Below are 6,413 nucleotides of genomic sequence, written 5' to 3'. Positions count from 1 at the left end.
CCCAGGTGAAGAACCTGGGTATCTCTGTAGTCTGCATCCTCAGGGGCCTGGGAAGGGCCCCCACCTCTCCATCCCTGCTGGCTGGGGGGTGTCTGCTCCCACTGCCTGGACTCTGTCTTTCCCAGTGCCGGCTCTAATCTTGGAGTGGGGTTGGGGTCAAGCCCTGGGGCCATAAATGGCAGAAGGAGGCAGACAGATTCCTGGGCTGAAGGGGGCGGGTCCCCAGTAAGGCCCCACCTTCAGGCCAGGGGCCAGGCTGCCAGTCCTGCGGACTGGAGTAGGGGACTCATGGTGCCTCTTCCAGGCCTGCCCATGGCTGCCTATTGACCAATCAGCACACACTTCCTCCCCTCTGCAGTCCATAAAAGCCCTGGCCTTCGCTAGCACAGGGCAGAGGATGGCCAGGGGATGAAGAGGGCAGAGAGATGATAGGATAACCAGCTATAGAGAGAAGGTACCCTCTCTGTTGATAGCTGGAGATGATGGGACAACCAGTTGCAGAGAGGACCAACCCTCTCTGCTGAGAGCTGCAGAGATGACCTGCTGGCAGGGATGTGCCACCCTCTCCAGGGCCTCCTCTCTGCTGAGAACTGACCACTTGACAGATGACCTGCCTACGGAGAGGAGCTACCCACTGCGGGGATCCTCTGAGCTGTTGTAACACTCAATAAAGCTCATCTTCTTCTTCTTCACCCTTCACTTGTCTGTGTATCTCATTCTTCCTGGATGTAGGACAAGAACTCAAGCAAAGGCACTGTGGCCACACAGGTTTCTGGACAGAAAATCGACACCCCAAAGATCCCATAACAATAAGGTTTGCACTCCTATGAGAATCGAATGCTGCCACTGATCTGACAGGAGGTGGAGCTCAGGTGGTAACGTAAGCAGTAAGGAGTGGCTGGAAATACAGATAAAGCTTTGCTAGCTCAGCCTCTGCTCACCTCCTGGTCTGTGGCCCGGTTCCTCAAATTGGGGACACCTGTATTAACACATATTTTGTACGTTACATGTATTATATACTACATTCTTACAATAGCATAAGCTAGAGAAAACATTTTTAAAAACTTGAGAAAATATATTTATTATTCATTAAGTGAAAGTGGATCATCATACAAGTCTTCATCCTTGTCATCTTCAAGCTAAGCAGGCTGAGGAGGAGAAGGAAGAGAACGGGGGTAGGTCTTGCTGTCTTGGGCTGACAGAGATGGAGGAAGTGGAAGAGGAGTCAGGAAAGGCAGGCACACTTGGTGTAACTTTATGGAAATATATCACAATTTCTGTCTGGCTTTTATTACTTTTCTATTTCTCTAAAATTGTTTCTGTACAGTACCAATTCTTCTTCTACTTTTTGCATTAGTTTCAGTGCCCTTATCATAGAAGAGTCCTTGCTGTAAGAGAAGTCAAAAGCAATCTTGAATCATTGAAACTTTTCTGCCAGGTTGTCTAATGTCAGTTTGTTTTCTGGCACTGCTTCTTTTATGTCTTTTTCTTCATCATTTGGCACGTTCAGAGGTGCTCATCTTCAAGCTGTCTTCTGTTAATTCCTCTAGTGTCGTGTCTATTAGTTCTTGAATTTCTCCAAGGTATCTTAAAACCCTTCACCCTCCACCTTTTTTTGCCATATTCACAATCTCTTTTATGATTTCCTCGATTGGTTCTGTCAAAATAAATAATAACTGGATTTACGACAGAACAAGTTACATATAAGTTAGCAAGCCCCAAACAATACATTCCCGCTGAAGAAAACTGCAGGAATTTATTGTTTGGGGCTTGATAACTTTCACAGCTTTTTCTATAACAATGATGCCATCTTTAGTGGTGTAATCCAGACTTTCATGTGTTTTCTCTATTGAGGTTCTCTTCCTTTCCTTAGGGTACCATGTGTATGTAATGAGCCTTAATGGTCCTATGACCCTCTGACCTAGAGGCTGATTTAGAGATGTTGTGTTTGGGGACAAGTAGACCACTTTCACACCTTCAGTGTTGAGCTTGTGGGGTTCTGGGTGGCCAGGGGCAATGTCCAATATCAAAAGAACTTTAAAAGGCAGTCCATTAATGGCAAGATACTTCTTGACTTTAGGGACAAAGCATCAATGGAGCCAAACCAGAAAAAGGGTTCTCCTTGTCCAGGCCTTTTGTACACCAAGACTGGCAGCTGGTGTTTATCTTTTCTCTTCAAGGCTCGGGGATTAGCGGCTTTCTAGATAATGGCAGTCCTGATAGTATTTGCATAAAACACTAGAGTTAGCCTATACTTTCTTGCCTTAAAGCCTGGTGCTCACTTCTCTACCTTACTAATACATGTCCTTTGCGGCTTTTTTTTTCCATAATAGGACACTTTCATCTGTATTAAAAACCCAATCAGGCAGAATCATTTCCCCTCAATGACTTTTTTTTCGTATTTTTGAGACGGAGTCTCATCATGTTGCCCAGGTTGGTCTCAAATTCCTGGACTCAAGTTATTCTCCTGCCTAAGCTTCCAAAAGTGCTGGGATCACAGGAGAGACCTACGGTGCCTGGCTTTAATTGCATTTTCTTAATTGCATCTGGGAACTCATCTGCTGCCTCTTGGTCAGCAGAAGCTGCTTCTCCTGTTATCCTGACATTTTAAAAGCCAAATCTCTTTCTAAAATCATCAAACCTTCCACTGCTGGTGTTACATTTTCCAGCTTTAGATCCTTTAACCTTCCTTTTGCTTTAAGTTGTCATATTGTGACTTTGCTTCTTCTTGAATCATATTAGAGTCTATAGGTATGCCTTTCTTATAGCAATCCTATACCTATATAAAAGCTGCATTCTCAATATGAGATAAAGTATTTTGCAAAAAGTGCAAGGTTTTTGTGCCTGCTGGCATAGCTATAGCGACACCTTCATGAATTTCCTTTTTTTTTTTTTTTTTTTTTGAGATGAACTCTCACTCTGTCGCCAGGCTGGAGTGCAGTGGCATGATCTCGGCTCACTTGCAACCTCTGCTTCCCGAGTTTAAGCAATTCTCCTGCCTCAGCCTCCTGAGTAGCTTGGACTACAGATGCCCACCACCATGCCCAGCTAATTTTTGTATTTTTAGTAGAGACGGGGTTTCACCATGTTGGCCAGGATGGTCTCGATCTCTTGACCTCGTGATCTGCCTGCCTCGGTGTTCCCAAAGTGCTGGGATTACAGGTGTGAGCCACCGCATCCGGCCTCCTTTTTTTTTCTATAGTGGTCTTTATGCTGGATTTATTTAACTTGAAATGGTGGGCAATCTCAGCTGCAGACTTTACCCTATGGTACGTATCAAGCAATTCAACTTTTTCTTGTAACATCATGACTTTTCTCTGCTTCTCGGGAGCACTTCCAGCATCATTAGTGACACTCTATGGGTCCCATGGTGTTATTCAAGGTTTACAGTATTGCACTAAACACAGTGAAAAATACATGAGAACCGTGAGAGATCACTTTTTACCACAATAAGCGATTTACTAGGGAGATGAACTGCTCATGGGGAGAAGATTAAGGTCACACAGTGTTTTAAGCAGATACAACATGAGCTCACTGCAACTGCAACAGCAACAGAAGGGGCTATGAAATTACTACAGTAGGACGGTATGTGCTGTAGTTCATTTTATGCAGTTATGATTTAACATTGCATCTTTATGTTTGTTTATACTTCTCTCAACTTTGAATGGTGCTATGTACAGTCTGTGTGTGTAAGTTTTGGTAAATTTTAACTTTTTATAAAAGGTTTGTGTATATTTTATGGTAGTAAATGATAAACTAGCATCTACCTATATTTTATGCATTCATGACATACCTTTTTTTTGATATTTCTAGGCTACACGGTTCATCTGTGAGTTTTTTCAAATTGTCCAAATCTCCACGATATTTTCTAATATATTTATTTTTAAAAATCCACCCATAAATGGGCCCTTGCAGTTCAAACCTGTGTTGTTCAAGGGTTAACAGTATAAGTAATCATCCACATGAACTATTTCAAGTCCTTAGCACACACATATATTTGGGATTTGCCATTCTGAACATACAGAGTGACATGTATATACTGTAAGAGGGTTTTTGTAACTAGAAAAGTCCTAGCGTTTCTCCTTTAAAAGACAACAGGGCAGTGTCTCAGTAGAGGATTTAAATTACAGGGGTGTTTTATTCTTTCAAGTCTCGAAAACTTAAAAGATATATGTTTCTTGACTTTTCAGCTATAATGTCAACCAGCATTAGGAAGACATTACCCAATCCCAGACTTGTCTTGCTGCCTCAAATCCAACCATTCTGAATTACAGGAGACAGAGATTATCACCTGGAAAGGTGATATAGCACAGACATGATGAGTAGGGGCCTAATTGTGAGGTGGGCAGCCAGTGTGATTTGTATCTATTCTGGAAATCCCTCTATGGATCTCAGAACAGGTGAAGATCATCCAGGTACAGCTCCGACTTCTCGTCATCAGTCACCAGAAATCTCGGAAACTCAGTGGCATACGGCTTGGGCTGCTTGTCCCAGTTGGAGGTACACTTTAATCTGCAGTTTATCTGATATTGTCATTTAACTAGATCTGTATGTTAGCTCACTGAGATAAGCAACTTGAGTACAGGAGCTGTATTCTTTGCTTCTGTGATGCTGTGTATTTTAGAAGGCAACTAACAGATACTGGTTTGATGAAATGGACTAGAGAATCACACAAGGCTGTATCAAAATAAAAATTCTACAAATCATTTATCAGAAAAAATTCTTGAAATTCAAAATGTTTGGATCATTTTTAAAAAATAGATGCATGCATAACCATTACAAAATAGTCTACAAAATTGGATATTAAGTGCCTACATAAAGAGATCCCCAAATTTACTTAAGGTTACAGCCACCCATAAAACTGAGTACTTAAAAAAGTTGGTGGCAAAAAAGTCAGTGGCATTTGAAATAAAAAAGACTCTATGATAATAAAGAAAAGGAAAACTAGTTACAAGGTAAACTGCTACAGGACAGACACATCTTTGGAGTCTTCCAAGGTGCATTCAGAGATACAGCTGAAAAGGGCTGTGTGAAAACAAATTCTGTTTATGTTCTAGTTTTTAAAATTGTGTAGTATATATATTTTTAGGTAGTAATATGCAAACGAGCTTAAACTCAGTTGAAAGCAACACCAACATGGTTGATAGGTTTCTCTCCTCTAAAAATGAGGTTCTACATTGCCTCCAAAATCCCCCCAAACTTCAGGTTTCTGAGTCTATAAACTCCACTGCATCATATAGCTGTGTGCTTTTTTCCAGATAAAATGACCTTCTGTGAACTGTCAGGTAGATTCTCCTAGCTCATTGTCACAGATTCACTGCCACTATAATTACGGTGCCAGCTGCTGCTGTTGTTTTCTTTGCACTCCAGGCTCCAGATGAGAGCTGTGCATTTTCTGTGAAGTCCTAGAAATGAAACACAGGAGCTTTCTAACTTTGGAAAATCACATGTTCTCTTTATTAGAATTCTGCTGAGGCTAATGTGATGGGAGACAAGAGTGGAGTATTTAAACTCTGTAGCTATTAATACCCCTAATCAAAGTGTTTTAGCTTGCCTATAGGGCACTTCTCTGTTACTGATGCCTCCTGTTTTAGCAACTGAGACAGAAGATGCCTAGAAGCAAAAAGTCTGACCTGAGCACCAAAAGGATGTCATAATTAAAAAAAAAAATTCTTTGTAGAGATGCGGTATCGCCATGTTGCCCATGGCTGGTCTCAAACTCCTGAACTCAAATGATCCGCCTGCCTCCGTTTCCCAAAGTGCAGGGATTACAGGCACGAGCCACCGTGCTTGGCCTGGTTGTCATAAAATTAATGTTATATTGCCTCCTCTTCTACACCTGGTAATAACTGCAAATGTTTATCATCTTTTATCTCTTTCCAATATTCTATCAAAAGATTACTGGAAGTAAGGCTGGGTGCGGTGGCTCAAGCCTGTAATCCCAGCACTTTGGGAGGCCAAGGTGGGTGGATCACTTGAGGTCGGGAGTTCAAGACCAGTCTGGTCAACATGGTGAAACCCCATCTCTACTAAAAATACAAAAATTAGTTGGACACAGTGGTACATGCCTGTAATCCCAGCTACTTGGGAGGCTGAGGCAGGAGAATCGCTTAAACCTGGGAGGCAGAAGTTGTAGTGAGCCGAGATCGCACCACTGCACTCCAGCCTGGGCAACAGAGCAAGACTCCATCTTCAAAAAAAAAAAAAAAAAAGAGAGACACCCCCCACCCCCCGCCCAAGCAGCTCAACTGTCCTCTTCCCCACCATTTTTTTGGGTGGCTGAGCAACTTATCACCTGAGTTTTAGGCTTATGGATTTGAAGCATGTACTCCTGCATTTGAGTATTAGTTCTCCTGTCCCACCTTCCCAGAAAAACATTATCTTTTATAGAGTATGTTAATCACAGTCCACAA

This window comes from Pan paniscus, chromosome 2 (assembly GCF_029289425.2).
Source record: "Pan paniscus chromosome 2, NHGRI_mPanPan1-v2.0_pri, whole genome shotgun sequence".
NCBI classification, from domain to species: domain Eukaryota; kingdom Metazoa; phylum Chordata; class Mammalia; order Primates; family Hominidae; genus Pan; species Pan paniscus.
Note: the sequence above shows the minus strand (reverse complement) of the source record.